Raw genomic sequence first — 18119 nt, forward strand, 5'->3', positions numbered from 1 at the left:
TAATAGCATGATATATCATCGAAATCGATAAATATGAAGCTCAATGTCGATTCAAACTTCAAATGTGGTATAACGACATACAAACTATGAACGGTAAGGATGGTTGATGTGCTAGACTTCCATGCAGTAGATTCATGTTCGAATCTCCCTTCTAATCTCATTTTTTCCACCATTCTATATTTTTACTTCAACAACACTTATAAGTGTTGTTATACGTTTTTATTAAAAAAAAAAGAAAAAAAAACAAAACTTGTGAACTGTAAGGATGGTTGATGAGCCAGACTTCCATGCAGTAGGTTCATGTTCGAATCTCCCCTCTAACACTATTTTTCATCATCATATTTTGGTGTTCTTCAACAACTCTTGTGAAAATTTTGATAGGCTTAGTCACTACCTTTATGGAACAAAGTTGTTATAGCTAAATGTCGTCACAACGTTTTTGCTTAAGGAGTTGTCGTTTGTTTTCTTAGCGCAACCCCTTGTTTCCTAAGGGTTGGCAGTTATGATATACGACAACTCTTCCTTTGAAACCAGTTGTAAAACATGTGACTTTCTACGATGTTTAGCGAAGAGTTGTAAATCTCCAGTTGTAGATGTATATTTTTCCCGTAGTGATGGTACTTACATGTGATCGGTTGCACAAGTTATAGGATCGGTTACACCAATTACTAAAACTTGTTAACCTACTACAAGGATCGATTACATATCTTGTGATTAGTCCAACCAAGTTCTACGATCAGTTACCCAATGACTAGGAATGGTCACACCAATTAGAAATATCGATCATACCATCTCAGATGATTACTTAAGATTGTTTCACTGATAAAAGTCATGTCGATTCATAAGTCAGGCATTGTGAATAGTTTTACCAAGATACATCAACAAGTTATGAGCGGTTATACTAAACACACATATTGGTAATCCAAAGATTTGCAATGAATAACAATACCAATAAGTCTAGCGATTTCCCTTTCGATTCACAAAACAAGTTTATGAATTGTACATCCTTTAAACGAATGTAAAACATTGTTTCCTAGGAAGAAATCTTCACCCATACCCATACATAATCACAATAGAATTTATACGATTATGTCGATATCTTATATACGAAGTTCAAAAGATAGGCGTTATACTTCGTATTTTAATTCCTTAATACTACGTAGAGTATAATCATTCACAGCTTCGCAATCATGTTTTCAATATATCACGACTTGAAAGATACGTTAGGAATGAAAAAGTTCAAGTCAAAATATTACTAACCTCAAGAGGAAGGATGATGTCGTCGTTGTAGCTCTTTACTTCTTCACATTCTTCAAGTCTTCGAGTAATACTTGTAAGTCTCATTGTTAGAGCACATCTTGTTTGTCAAGTTTAGTTGCCAAAACTATAAGTCTTGATTTCTAGTCTACTTATAGCTAAGTCTCGGACTAGGATAAAATTCATCATACAAAGACGAAGAACTACTCAAGGAACTGGTGGAACTTCATCATCCACTAAAGGTATGTGGAGACTTGAACTTATCTATCACTCAAAAGTCTATCTACTCTATCTCCTATCTTGATACAAAAGTCGTATTGCTATATAGACCTCGTTTATACACATTTGCTATTTCGAGCCGACTTTTCTCGCTTACCTGTTTCTCGAAATATGTGTTGGTAAGCTTTCGCTTTGGAAAGTTCATCTTTAATAGTGACAAAAGTCATATTAGTTTCAATCACTTGAAAATCGCTTTGACGAAAAATAGTTTGTGAACAAAAACTATATAACGTTCTCTAAGGATGTTTCAATGATTGAAATGAGAGTTTAGAATATGTAACCATCTTTGGATATAAGCATATAGTGTGTTCGCACATTAGTGTATAAGTCCAAAACCGGGAACCAAACGTATGCATACTTGTGTGTGTACTAAATGGTTGATGGAAACTGGGTAGAGTTTGGAAATCAAAACCAACTCAATCCGGTTACCAAAGTATGCATACCCGTACGCATACTAGCGGAAAGTTCATGTCCGTGAATTTCTGCTGAGTTTGAAAACCAAAACAAACTCAAGTCTGGTTACTTAAGTACGTACCCGTATGCATACTTAAGTGTGTTACTTTCTAAAATTGGTCTGTTCATGAACTAAAATATTTATAAATTAAGGGATGCAATTTACAAACAGTGGCTATAATGTTCGTGAATCGATTCGAGTGAATCAAAACCAATTTTGCTTCTTGTATACTTCTATAAGATCTAAGAAATTGAACAACTCTATAACTAGTTCTTTTGAGTCATTTGAGCTAGTTATGGTGAGGATGAATATGGTTGATACGAAAGTGCTCATATGACTAACCATTTGGTTAACTACTGTTAAACCAACTAGGTGTACACGTTTAGGTACGGTTACACAAACCTAAATGAACGTGCATTTCATTTGTGTATAACAAGCTAAGTTCGATCTAAGTTGAAAGATATTAGCTTGAATCTAATCAGGTTTTCATCTAACGGTGAATATTGAATGCTTTATTACCAAGGTAGCATTGATTGTAAACTCTGATTTGAAGACTATATAAAGGAGAACTCTAGCAACTGGGAAACCTAATCCCCACACCTCCTGCGTGATACTAGTTGTATAAGATAGAGTCGATTCTCCTTTGACCTTAAGTTTCTTCTGGAGACCCTGTAGGTTAACACCTTGAAGACTTCATTGGGATTGTGAAGCCAGACCCAACTATTTTCTCTGCAGTTGCGTGATCTGATCTTGTTGTTTCTATCGTATTTAGTACAATTGTAAGATTGGCTCGAGATTAATTTCTCCGATAGGCAAGATAGAAAAGTAATCACAAACATCTTCGTCTCATCGTTTGTGATTCCACAATATCTAGTTTCTCCATCATACGATTTAGATTATTGTGAGGTGATTGATAATTCTAGGATGTTATTTAGGAATATAAGTCTGAGTTATCGATTGGTTCCTGTTCGCCTTGATTTATCAAAAGACGGACGGAACAAAACTTGTAGGTATTTCTGCGGGAGACAGATTTATCTATTACTGTAGACTTTTCTGTGTGATACAAATTTGTTTATTAAAGTCTTCAACTTTGGGTCATAGCAACTCTTAGTTGTGCGTGAGATCAGCTAAGGGAATCAAGTGCGTAGTATCCTGCTGGGATCAGAGATGTAAGGAGCGAAACTGTACCTTGGATCAGTGTGAGATTTATTGGGGTTCAACTACAGTCCAGACCGAAGTTAGTTTGTAGTAGGCTAGTGTATGTAGCGGCTTAATACAACGTGTTTTCAATCTGGACTAGGTCCCGGGGTTTTTCTCCATTTGTGGTTTCCTCGTTAACAAAACTTCTGGTTATGTGTTATTTCTTTCCCATATTATATTTTGTTATGTAATTGAAATATCACAGGTTGTGCGTTGAATCGATCAATTGGTAAATCCACCTTTGGTTGTTGATTGAAATTGATTGATGCTTGAACATTGGTCTTTGGTACCGTTCAAGTTAATTTATCTTATATTTAATTAGACTCGCAGATTTCTATTTGCTTGAGTAAAGTATTGAATCGAGAAATTGAGATATAACTCTTGATTTTATAAGATTGAGTCTGACTGTCTAGTTGATTCTCTTAAAAGTATATTGGAATTTGTCCATACAGATTGCTAAGTAAAATATTGGGTGTGGTTATTAGACCCCCGCTTTTTCAATTGGTATCAGAGCAGGCAAATATTCTTAAAGACCTTATAAGTCTGTGTTTGTAGCGATCTGACTCTACGGACAGTAAAGTCTCTATAAATACTTCACCAGGGATAAATTAAGATTGTAGAGAAAGTTCTGAAAAACTAGTTATTCACCAGAATAAGTTGGATGAACAAATCCGGATCAACTCTGATCTTGTTGCAGAAATTGCATTATATAAGTATTTGAAGTCTGGCAAAATTCCTTCAATGGATTTGAATAACTCTGTTTATTCTTCTATGAAGAATGGTCATAAGTCAGATGATAAACAAAGTCTAGGCTTTGTGAAACCTGATGGTACTCAGAACTACTCATACGAGACTAAAGATGTTGGTGCATGGATGCTGATCGAATTTTATATAGTGGTAAGAAGGTTGTCGTTCTCTCGTACTTGTGAAGATTGATTTAAGATTTAAGATTATGGAAAGAACTGAGACTATGGATTCCACCATTGACCAATTTTTCAATGATTCAGTTAACAACAATATTTATGCAATTCATACGTTCAATTTGATTCTAATATATTGCCAATATTAGATTTCCAAAAATATTAATTGTTAATCGCAACTATGGAACATCAAGAGCTCTAAGCTAAGCATGCACCATCAAGAGAGAACACAACTAATTAATCAAAATATTATAATCAATTATAGTTCAGTGCAAATAATCATAAAGAAATTGCAATAATAAATTAATTAGAAAATACCACTTTATTATTGGAACAACGCTTCCTCCATAATCCCAGCATGTGATTCTAGTTCCTCATTATTATAAAGAAAACCAAATAGAAGAAATAAAAGAAAAAAAAGAAAATTGTGAAACTGGCTACCGGCTCTCCAATAACTCCCCTAGTTTCCTGTTCTCGACATCAATATATAGATTTCAACAAAATCTAACCTTCCTCTTTTAATTATCTTCCATATGTCATGTCCAATGGGAGTGTGCCACTTGTCTAAGAATACACAATATCACCTAATAAAGACTCGCCACATGTCCGACCACTTGCTTTTCTTTTCATGGGAAAGAAAATACTATATGAGCACATACTGATCTTATGTACGAGGTAAGTGCTCATTTTGTCATTATCTCAATTCCAAAACAGATGTCATGTATTAATATGGTGAAGTATATATTATGCTCAAAATCAATCTTCTTTAGTTGCAAAAGATATTTAGTTTCCTTTCTTCCTCCACCATGTCGACATACCTCGTACATTAATTATTGAGTAGGATTTTTCATTTTACGTGATATCTCCTAAATCCTTCGAGAACTAATCACCAAGTCCTTCATTCTAAAATCCACGAGACCAAAATGCCCGAACATGTTAATTTTTTAAACCAACTTCATCCCATCATCTTCTTCACTAACTTAAATTTGGCCTATCCCATTTAGATCCAAAAGTATCCACGATCCCTGTACTCCGTAATCCATATTTTCTTCTTGGAATCCTAGGTTTAGCCGATTTTCTTGGAAGAGCCCATTTTATTCATTTACCTACAAAAACACAATAAATACCAAAATAAGCACCAACAATATATATTTTGGGTAGTAAATATGTAAGAATTAATCGCTCATCACACCCCAAACTTATATTTTTCTAGTCCTCGAGAAAATTTATTCTAGAAAATAAAAACTCATTAGGTGGCCCTAGTGACCGAGTTATAGTCTCAGGAGGGTTTACCAGAGGTGTACCCACAAAACCTTTACTCCAGACCCTAGCTATCTACGCAGAACCTTGAAAGGCACTAAAGAATCTCCTTGGTTGGCATACTCTCATTGCCTACAGGAGGAAGTACCCTGATGCGAAATTCCAATTTTTGTACATGAGTTTGCACTCAGCATACTAAAATTCATATATAAGTGACAGAGCTCTACTCATATAGTTTCTGTACATCATAACCGGAGTCTACCAATCACATGGAAAGATTAAGAAGATGGATAAAGAGAAAAAATAGATGGTTTAAAGTGAACGGTGTTTCCCATATCTGTCTGAAGGACTCTGCCAAGATGAACCTATCCTAATGGACTGAGATACCGGTCTGACTAATATCAACACAACTGGCATATACAAGGGGACTATTGGTCGATAAACCTAACTCTAGGTCAACAAAACTGGCATATACAAGGGCACCAGTGGTCGACTTTATTGAATTTATTCCGGTTGGTCTGATGGTCTGGTCTCAATTTTTTTTTTTGGTATCTCAATCACTCTATTTCACCCTAGCAATGGTAACAACTTGAATCGTGTGCCCCACCAAATCACTTAAAAGAAATAAAAACAGAAGGATTAGGATTCAACAAGATATGGCGAAACTACCATGTTTTTTTTCAATTCTAACACCTGAGCTCTGTGCTTTTATGAATAGACTCTTTAGATGTTTTCATCTAATCATATTGGTTCCTCAACTCCTACAACCAAGATGTTCCCATCCACTTATATTGGTTAGTACCAACCTTAATAAGCATAAATTTCTAGGCTCTGGAGTTTATTCGTTGCAACTAAAATTTTCTCCCATACCCCCAAACTTAAATCTAACATGTCCTCAATGTTCTAAAGATAAGATTAAAATCATGAACAAGGAGAAACTGTTACCACTCAAAGCAAAAGAGTTAAGGAAAGATATTACCGTGTTGCAAGAGCATGGGTTACCTCCCAAGAAGTGCTAAGTTTAAAGTCTTCATCCATACTAAGAAAGGATTAGTCACCTTATAGAATCATAAAGTAATAGCTGGAATAAATGCGGATCACCAAAACCAAATAGAGCTATTACAAGTAAAAGGAATCTGCACCATGCCAAGAAAGTTAACAAATAAAGCACACCCTTGTCTAGTTTCATGTTTAAGACAACTACATCTAGATGTGGTTCAGGTTCAGGTTCTATAAATGGGTCTAGATAACATATTTTCCTGGGTTGCATTTCCTCAAAAGTTAGATCCGAATGTTCAGGTTCTAGAGTCTGGAAAAACTCAAATAAAAACTTAGAAGCACATAATAATAACCTAAATAATTGCGGATCCTTAAAGTCAATTAAATTTGACTTACACAACTGACCACAAAGAGAGTGGTGGTCTTCCTTAAACAAATATGTCGACCTAATCTCCTAAAGTAATTAGGTTTGGTCTCGAAACTTAATATCTGACACATTTGAATTTCATAAGTTCCCACAATTGGAGAAAAAGTTTTTGGTGGGAAAACAAAGTCAATCGAGGTATCGTATCCTGGGTTAACCACATCAACCAGATGATGGGTTTCTAACAACTGAACTTCTTTCTGGACATCATTAGGTTCAGGAAAACGTGTATGAAGATAATCTTGTAAAATAGTTGAGGCATATATGTTAAGTTCCAAGTGAGGGACCTTTGTAAGAGTTAAAGCACATGGAGAATAAAAATCACCCCCAAACTTAGAGTTTTCAGTGTCTCTATAAAGACTAGTCACAACTTCCCTAGTTTCAAGGTCATCAGATTCCTGAAAATGGTCAATTGATTCTTCTAAGTCAGGTACATCCTCACTCATATCTACGATTTCATTTTATTTTTCTAAGACTAATCTTTCTAAATCGCTATACTCGAAAACAATATTCTCAGGATAAACCCGCTCCTCTAAACTATCATCGCCTTCGTAATCAAAAGGAAATACTACATCATCTAAGGAAGTCTTATCTTTAGTCAAATCCTCGTCCTTTTGAATAGGTGAATAATTATTAAAATTATCTGGATTTGAACTAGAAATAATATTATCATTATAAATCTCAGTTGGAGTAAAAAATTCCTAATCACCATGCCTAAATATTTCCGATTCTTCATCAGCACTATCCTCATCATAATCATAATAACATGAAAATGGTTGAACCTCATATAAAGTATTGCTTCCAATTCTATCCTTGTCATCTTGATTATGTAAATAAAAATTTTCCTCACTTTCAAAGTTGATTTTTGAAGCAATGTATTGGCAATTCAGTGCAATTCGAGCAATTCTTTCTTCCGTCTCTAACTCAAGCCTACGTGTTAACTCAGCAAACTCGCGTGTTGACTCAGTTAACTTACATGTTGACTCAGCTAACTTCCTGAGGTTATCTTCTAAAGAAGGTTCACTCATTGTTACAGTTCTTTCGTCTATAACTAAGTCATATGTGTCCGCTGACTTATGTGTCGACTCATGTAACTTACGCGTTGACTCAAGTATCTTACGTGCCTCATCTAGAGAAGAGGAATTATAGGAATTTTGCTCGTATGACCGGTATTCATGTGAATAGTAATTGGGCTCACCATGGTATGAGCCATAACCTTCAAAAGTTTGGTGTTCCCAACCACTATTCACACTATGGTCATAAAAAGAATAATGTTCTTGTTGCTCAGTCGAATAATCATTGTATTGGCTATACCAGTTCAACATCCTAACCGCAAGGGAATTCTAAACAAACACAAAGAAGGCTGACTCGACCACAACAAGCCTATTTTATCTAGCAAACAAAAAGCATGAAGGCTCCCTTAGATTGTTTCTAGACCAGCTTTTATTCTTTCGAAAAGGAATTCGTTACAATCTGAGAAAACCTCTCTGGAATCAATACGAGTTAAAGTAAGTTGAATAGAGACGAGGGAAGCTCAGTGTAGCTTTGATACCCAAGGCCTCACCGGCGTTACAAGGCGGCGTATTCAACTTACAGAAACCATCATGAACTTCAAAATATGCTCAAAATAGTAACCAATATTTTCCGAACGACTTTCCTGATAAGCTCATTACCCTATCGGTCTCGTTCTAGTCCAAATTTTAAGGCTTAGGTTCGCGTAGGTTACGTGTTCCTAAGGCGGGCAAGAAGGAAACAGTGATGAAATCCGAGTCCTTATCTTGATTTGGCCAGGCCTTTCCCTTTACTAGAAAATTAAATCCGATTTCAGGTTCTCAACATATATGCATACAAAATCATCCAGTATACCCGCTGACAGGGGATTCACGGGTGTTTAGAATTCTTACCTCCCGTTCCAGACGGGGGATGAACCGTTGAAGTCGACTCGGGCCACGACTCCTATGTCATGTACGAACCCGAGGGGCCGAGGCGATATCGTAATCGCCGTCCTTCTCTGCAAACAGTTTATTTAAAACTACCCTTCCGTAGGGTTTTAAAAATAAAGTCCAATGTTCAATGTCCAAAAGAAAAGAAGAAAAAAAAATGTCCAAAAATAAAATATTACAAAATTAAAAACCTTAATTACAGTTTCTAAAAAAATAAAAATAAAATTTTTTACAAAATCTTATTCTTCACTCATTTTGGATTTCTCTTTTCTTTCTTTTTTGGGCTTTTCCTTTCTTTTCAGCACTTTCTCTTTTCCTTTAGCTTAGCTCCAAATCTGAAAGAAAATAAAAATACCAAAACGCGTACAAAAGAACAAATAAAATAAAACCTAAAAAAAATCTATAGACAAATCCCCGGCAGCGGCACCAAAAATTGATCGAATTTTATATAGTGGTAAGAAGGTTGTCGTTCTCTCGGACTTGTGAAGATTGATTTAAGATTTAAGATTATGGAAAGAACTGAGACTATGGATTCCACCGTTGACCAATTTTTAAGTGATTCAGTTAACAACAATATTTATGCAATTCATACGTTCAATTTGATTCTAAGATATTGCCAATATTAGATTCCAAAATATTAATTGTTAATCGCAAGTATGGAACATCAAGAGCTCTACGCTAAGCATGCACCATCAAGAGAGAACATAACTAATTAATAAAAATATTATAATCAATTATAGTTCATTGCAAATAATCATAAAGAAATTGCAATAATAAATTAATAAGAAAATAGCACTTTGGAACAACGCTTCCTCCATAATCCCAGCATGTGATTCTCATTCCTCATTATTATAAAGAAAACTAAATAAAAGAAATAAAAGAAAATTTTGAAACTGGATAGCGGCTCACCGACTCTCCGATAACTCCCCTAGTTTCCTGTTCTCGACATCAATATATAGATTTCAACAAAATATAACATTCCTCTTTTAGTTCTCTTCCACATGTCATGTCCAATGGGAGTGTGTCACTTGTCTAAGAATACACAATATCACCTAATAAAGACTCGCCACATGTCCGACCACTTGCTTTTCTTTTCATGGGAAAGAAAATATTATGTGAGCACATACTGATCTTATGTACGAGGTAAGTACTCATTTTGTCATTATCTCGATTCCAAAACAGATGTCATGTATTAATGTGGTGAAGTATATATTATGCTCAAAATCAATCTTCTTTAGTTGCAAAAGATATTTAGTTTCCTTTCTTCCTCCACCATGTCGACATACCTCGTACATTAATTATTGAGTATTATTTTTCATTTTACGTAATATCTCCTAAATCCTTCGAGAACTAATCACCAAGTCCTTCATCCTAAAATCCACGAGACCAAAATGTCCGAGCATGTTAATTTCTTAAACCAACTTCAGCCCATCATCTCCTTCACTAACTTAAATTGGGCCTATCCCATTTAGATCCAAAAGTATTTACGACCCCTGTACTCCGTAGTCCATATTTTCTTCTTGGAATCCTAGGTTTAGCCGATTTTCTTGGAAGAGCCCATTTTATTCATTTACCTACAAAAACACAATAAATACCAAAATAAGCACCAACAATATATATTTTGGGTAATAAATATGTAAGAATTAATCGCTCATCAGATGCAATACTTTTAGCATGAAGAAAAACATTCAAAGCTAAATAAAGAGTTATTACAATACTTAGAGTATCACTTAACAAAAGAAGTTTAACAACAGAAAAAGAAGGAACTAAGCTTGATTGCGATTATATTTCTCAGCAATCTTACAAACATGTTCAGTTAATTTGAGATGAATTCCCAACACGTAGCTCAGTTGTTCCTGTAGGCATTCGATTCATTCATTAAGAAGATTGTCTTCAGAAATGACTGGCTTCTTCATCTTGTTGATGTCTGTCTGTGATAGAGGAGAAGCATAACCAGTGCAGGTGCCAATAGGCTTAACCTTAAATTGACTGCAGATTCTACTGATAAGACATGGGAATCCAAGATTCTTTTTCTGCGAAACCATATAAATCATCTGATGAATAATCAAACCACAAAAATCAATCTATTCACCAGAGATAAAATAGCAAACCATCTCAGCAAGGGTTCTGCTCCATAGATTCTTATCAAGTATAATGGGAATCATATTTGAAACATCCAATTTACTGAAGACTTTAAAATGAAAGCTAATGTTGTCAACAGACAACTTGCCCCCAGACCACAATTCACTTCTATATAGAAGCAATTCGGATAGTTGACCCTGAGTTGGTCTGTGATTCTCAGGTTGAGGAATCACAAATGAGCGATCAAGTGATAAGTTCAACAAATATGCACCTCAAATTTTATCCCTCCAACCATTGTCTTGAAGCAACAACTGATTTTGTTGGCAGCATGCAGGTTAGCATAAAACTGGTAAGTCATCTCAGGATAAGAAGACCCAAGACCATCATGAATATAACCCCATTCATGTTGGTTCATAAACTGGTGAAACTCAGGTTCGCTAACAGTACGATCATAAACCCTTTCTATGACAAACTTCCCTTTAATAAAATTGACATATTTATTCCTAGCAAGAATACTAGTAAAGCTAATTTGAAGAGCAGGGTCATAAAAAGGCTGTAAAACGTCTAAACTAATTTCATCATCTTCAAACTTATTATCACTATCTAAGTTTCGATTGGGTTGAGAACTCGAACTTTCACCACGGTTTAACCTTTTCCTAGAAGCCATTTTTGAAGAAAAACACAACAGAGAGGATGAACAACTTACTTGGTTCGTGAACTGTTGTTGATGGTGGAGTTCCAAACCGGTGAACAAAGTGAGAAACGTTCTTCACCCAACATGCAAAAGATTCTTCTGATTCTAATGGTACAAACCAATCAAAAATTGGTCACGAATCAAGAAGAATGAGAACGATTGGTATATGAACATATGGGTTTCTCAATCGTACTCGAACTATGAAGAGAAGGTGAAAAGAACGAAGTAGAGAAGAAAACTTTCTCTTTTAATGTGTCAAACGGTGAACTTGAGCTGGTTCGAGTGCATTCTAGAATTAAAACGTACGGGAACTAAGTTCAAATAGAGTCATCCACGCGTGTGTAAGAGGGACTTATTTGGAAAACCAAGAAGTATTTGGAGTATAGACTCAACAAATAACCCTCTTGAGATGAGACCTGTGGACACAAGGACACATTGGATTAGTTTTGACTGCCATAACACCATGAGAGGGTTTCTTTCCAGTAACTCTTAAAACCTCCAAAAACGAGTGAAACCCAAAACATTGTTCTTCTAAGTTTATCAAGGAATTTCAAGAGAGCCCAAAGTAAATTGATTTCTGTTTTCCTGTTTTCCAACTTACAAGGAACAACTTCAGCATATAGTTTTTAGTATAGTGGAGGGAAACTCTTTTGACAAAAAGAGACATCCTGACTTCTTCAAAAGAGACGATACTACTACTATCTTGATATGAAGTATCAGGGATTAAGAAATGAATTAATTCATGCTTTGAGGTGATATACTCAGATGACTGAGATTTAAACTCTTCTTGTAAATCATTTAGTTTGTTACAACTAATCGGATTACCCAGAGGAGGAGCTATGCTCTCACTGATTAGTAAATCAATGTCGACCTCAACATAAATGTTATTCATCATAACTTGATTTAGATTGTCAAGAGAACCTTGTTCTTTCTGGAGATATGACTCAACATCTGAAGATAAGCTTTCAAGTTTATTTTCAATTCCTGAAAATACTTCAAGGGATTTTAGACCTGGTGGAGGTTTGGACATAATTTCTTCTATGGATTTAATTAAATCATAAATGGAAGCAACTTCTGGAATCCCTGGACCTGGTGGTGCATTTATTGAGATATCACTTATGTCCATATCAGATCGCTACAAACACATACTTGTAAGGTCTTTAACGTGTTTTCCTGCTCTGATACCAATTAAAAATGAGGGGGTCTAACAACCACACCCAACGATTCTTTTGGAAATCTGAGAGGACTTACTCCAATATACTTTCTAGATAATCAACTAGACATTCAGATTAAATCTAGAGTAAAGTATATCAAAGAGTTTAATATCTCTAACTTTTAATTCAATCCGCAATCAGGAAATCGAAATCTGCGAGCCGATTGAATAAGAGGAGTAACTTGAACGGTACCAAAGACCAACGTTCAAGTGTCAATCAATGTAAATCAACAACCAAAGGTTGGATATTCTAATTGATTGATCTTAACACACAACCTTTTATATTTCAATTATATAACAAAATATAATGCGGAAAAGAAATAACACAGACACCAAAATTTTGTTATCATGGAAACCGCAAATGCAGAAAAACCCCGGGACCTAGTCCAGATTGAACACCACACTGTATTAAGCCGCAACAGACACTAGCCTACCACCAATTAACTTCGGACTAGACTGTAGTTGAACCCTAATCAATCTCACATTGATTCAAGGTAGAGTTGCGCTCCTTACGTCTCTGATCCCAGCAAGATATTACACACTTGATTCCCTTAGTTGATCTCACCCACAACCAAGAATTGCTACGACCCAAAGTCGAAGAATAGACAAATTTGTCTCACATAGAAAAGTCTATAGGATTGAATAAATCTGTCTCCCACAGAAATACCCAAGAGTTTTTGTTCCGTCTTTTGATAAATCAAGGTGAACAGGAACCAATTGATAACCCGGACTTATATTCCCGAAGAACATCCTAGAATTATCAACCACCTCACAATAAACTTAATCGACTAGCGAAACAAGTTATTGTGGAATCACAAACGATGGGACAAAGTATTTGTGATTACTTTTCTATCTTGCCTATCGGAGATATAAAATCTCGAGCCAATTGTTTCAATTGTACTCAACACGATAGAAACAGAAAGATCATATGACACAACTACAAAGATAATATTTGGGTCTGGCTTCACAATCTCAATGAAGTCTTAAAGTCTTTAACCTACAGGGTTTCGAGAAGAAACCTAAGGTTAAAGGAGAATCGACTCTAGTTATGCAACTAGTAACATACAAGAGGTGTGGGTATTAGGTTTCCCAGTTGCTAAAGTTCTCCTTTATATAGTTTTCAAATCAGGATTTGCAATCCAAGTTACATTGGTAACAAAGCATTCATTAATCACCGTTAGATGAAAAACCTGATTCAACCAAGTTAATATCTTTCAACCGCTAGATCGAACTTAGCTTTGTTTATGGGTGAAAACCGTTTTTGCTGATTTTGGTAATTTCGTGTGTGTGGAAGAGAAACTAGTCTAAACCCTAAACAATGTTGCAAAAGATTTCCAAGTCTCTCTTGGCAAAGAATTTGAAATGAGCAATGTTGGTGAATTAAAGTTCTTCTTAGTATTACAGATTCAACAACATAAGGATGGAGTTTACTTATCTCAAGAAAAATATGCTAAGGATTTTGTCTCAAGATTCAGTCTGGATAAGTCAACTCCAAAACTGACACCTATGCCCACTACTGGTAAACTACACAGAGATGAGAAATGAGTAAATATGGATCAAAAAATGTATCGATCTATTATTGGTAATCTTTTATATCTTACAGCTACTAGACCTGATATTGCGTTTAGTGTTGGTTTTTATGCTAGATTTCAGGCTAACCCAAAGGAATCTCATCTTGCAGCTGCAAAAAGGATCATACGATACGTCAATCACACTGTCGGGTATGGTCTATCCTATACTTTTGATACTAACACTGACCTTTCTGCTTATTCTGATACTGATTGGGCAGGATGTGTAGAAGACAAAAAAAGTACATCAGGGGGTTTCTACTACGTAGGAATGAATCTTGTGGCTTGGCATAAGAAGAAACAAAATTCACAATCCATGTCCACATGTGAAGCAGAATATATTGCTGCCGGCTCATGTTGTACTCAACTTCTCTGCATGACACAAATGTTGGCCAATTATGGAATTGATACTGGAATAATGAAGATCTTTTGTGATAACTCTAGCGCGATTCGAATCACTGAGAATCCCGTTGAGCACTCAATAACAAAGCACATCGATATAAGGTACCATCTTATTCGAGATCTCTATGAAAATGGTATCATAAATATGGAATTTGTGCCTTCCGAACAACAATTGGCTGATATTCTTACCAAACCATTAGACACTACTACATTTCAACACTTAAGGCAGTCTATTGGTGTTGTTTGGTTCATTAGTTATTCCTAAAACTCTTGCCCTTGTGCTTATCTCGATATTTGGGAAATGGAGTTTGGAACTCCAGTAAGTGTTTACTTCAATTCTGCATTTGTTTCAATAGGTTGATTTTCTGTCAGGTTTCTTACTGTAAGTTTCCAATGAAATCATTTTTTTCTTATGAAAGTAAGGTCGCTCTTGTTGTTCTTTCGGGAATGACATTTTATATGGGAGAGATCTTAATTAAACTTGTGCTTAATTTCCAAATCTTTGTGGGGAGTGCGGATGTGGAATATTATAGGAGTTATCTTGTTCTTTATAAACTCCTTGATGAATGCATTTAGCTTCGGCTATATGATTGCATCTAAAAAGTTGATATGTGCTTTCTTTTGGTCATGAAATGTATCTATGAAAATTTCATTAGGATCTCACTAGTTTTCGTACCTTTGCCAATTTTATTGACAAAAAGGGGGAGAACTAATGTATAGTTCACACTACAAATACATATGGTTTTCGGATCATTATGTAAGGGGTAGTGGCTTCCATGTGAGATGGAGTATTGACTACGGGGGAGTGATACATATCACCATAGTATTGTTGTCGAAGTTGTGATACAATTGAACTTTGATGTTGTGTATTAATACTATGATACTGTATAACAATGATTGAGAGCCTTTGTTTTCTCATTGTTATGGCTACGGACTTTCAACAACGATGATGCTGAACTTACAACCTTTGGAATCATTAGAGTACTTGGAAGTGACGAAGATTTCGAGTAATGTTGAAGAACCAAGGAGATCATGCATGTGGAATAGAAGCTGCAAAGTTTATTTATTTTGTATTCCATATGTATTGATAGTTTTGTCACTAAAATTGACAAAGAGGGAGATTGTTAGAGCACTGCTTGGTCGAACTCCCAAGCGTTGCTATCTCAAGCTTGTTTGTCAAGTTTAGTTGCCAAAACTATAAGTCTTTATTTCTAGTCTACTTATAGCTAAGTCTCGGACTAGGATAGAAATTATAGTTGAGCTCTAGACTCCACGGTGTTCATCATACAAAGACGAAGAACTACTCAAGGAATTGGTGGAACTTCATCGACTAAAAGGTATCTGGATACTTGAACGTATCTATCACTCAAAAGTTTATCTAATCTATCTCCTATCTTGAGACAAAAGTCGTATTGCTATATAGACTTTGTTTATATACATTTGCTATTTCGAGCCGAGTTTATCTCGCTTATCTATTTCTAGAAATATGTGTTGGTAAGCTTTCGCTTTGGCCAAGTTCATCTTTACTAGTGACGAAAGTCATATTAGTTTCAATCACTTGAAAATCGCTTTGACGAAAAATAGTGTGTGAACAAAAACTATATAACGTTCTCTAAGAATGTTTCAATGATTGAAATGAGAGTTTAGAATATGTAACCATCTTTGGATATAAGCATATAGTGTGTTTGCACATTAGTGTATAAGTCCAAAACCGGGAACCAAATGTATGCATACTTGTGTGTGTACTAAATGGTTGATGGAGACTGGGTAAGTATGCATACCCGTACGCATACTGGCGGAAGTTCACGACCGTGAATTTCTGCTGAGTTTTGGAAACCAAAACCAACTCAATCCGTTTACCAAAGTATGCGTACCCATATGAATACTAGCGGAAAGTTCATGTCCGTGAATTTCTGCTGAGTTTGAAAACCAAAACAAACTCAAATCCGGTTACTTAAGTACGCATACCCGTACGCATACTTAAGTGTGTTACTTTCTAAAATTGGTTTGTTCATGAACTAAAACATTTATATATTAAGGGATGAAATTTTCAAACCGTGGCTATAATGTTCACGAATCGATTCGAGTGAATCAAAACCAATTTTGCTTCGATTATGTCTTGTATACTTCTATAAGATCTAAGCAACTGAAAAACTTTCTAAATAGTTCTTTTGAGTCATTTGAACTAGTTATGCCGAAGATGAATATGGCTTATATGAAAGTGCTCATATGGATAACCATTTGGTTAACTACTATTAAACCAACTATGTGTACACCTTTAGGTACGGTTACACAAACCTAAATGAATGTGCATTTCATTTGTGTATAACAAGCTAAGTTCGATCTAACGGTTGAAAGATATTAGCTTCTATCTAATCAGGATTTCATCTAACGGTGAATATTGAATGCTTTATTACCAAGGTAGCATTGATTGCAAACTATGATTTGAAGACTATATAAAGGAGAACTCTAGCAACTGGGAAACCTAATCCCCACACCTCATGAGTGATACTAGTTGTATAAGCTAGAGTCGATTCTCCTTTAACCTTAGGTTTCTTCTCGAGACCCTGTAGGGTAACGACTTGAAGACTTCATTGGGATTGTGAAGCCATGCCCAACTATTTTCTCTGTAGTTGCGTGATCCGATCTTGCTGTTTCTATCGTATTGAGTACAATTGTAAGATTGGCTCGAGATTAATTTATCCGATAGGCAAGATAGAAAAGTAGTCACAAACATCTTCGTCTCATCGTTTGTGATTCCACAATATTTAGTTTCGCCATCATACGATTTAGATTATTGTGAGGTGATTGATAATTCTAGTATGTTCTTCGAGAATATAAGTCCCGGTTATCGATTGGTTCCTGTTAACCTTGATTTATCAAAAGACGAAACAAAAATTGTAGGTATTTCTTTGGGAGACATATTTATCTATTACTGTAGACTTTTATATGTGATACATATTTGTTTATTAAAGTCTTCGACTTTGCGTCGTAGCAACTCTTAGTTGTGGGTGAGATCAGCTAAGGGAATCAAGTGCGTAGTATCCTGCTGAGATCAGATACGTAAGTAGCAGAAATGTACCTTGGATCAATGTGAGATTGATTGGGGTTCAAATACAGTCCAGATCGAAGTTAGTTTGTAGTAGGCTAGTGTCTGTAACGCTTAATACAGTGTATGTTCAATCTGGACTAGGTCTCGGGGTTTTTCTGCATTTACGGTTTCCTCGTTAGCAAAACTTCTGGTGTTTGTATTATTTATTTTCCGCATTATATTTTGTTATATAATTGAAATATCACAGGTTGTGCGTTGAATCGGTCAATTGGTAAATCCAACCTTTGGTTGTTGATTGAAATTGATTGACTTGAACATTGGTCTTTGCTACCGTTCAAGTTAATTTCTCTTCTATTCAAGTAGACTCGCGTA

This window comes from Papaver somniferum, chromosome 6 (genome assembly GCF_003573695.1).
Source record: "Papaver somniferum cultivar HN1 chromosome 6, ASM357369v1, whole genome shotgun sequence".
Taxonomy (NCBI): domain Eukaryota; kingdom Viridiplantae; phylum Streptophyta; class Magnoliopsida; order Ranunculales; family Papaveraceae; genus Papaver; species Papaver somniferum.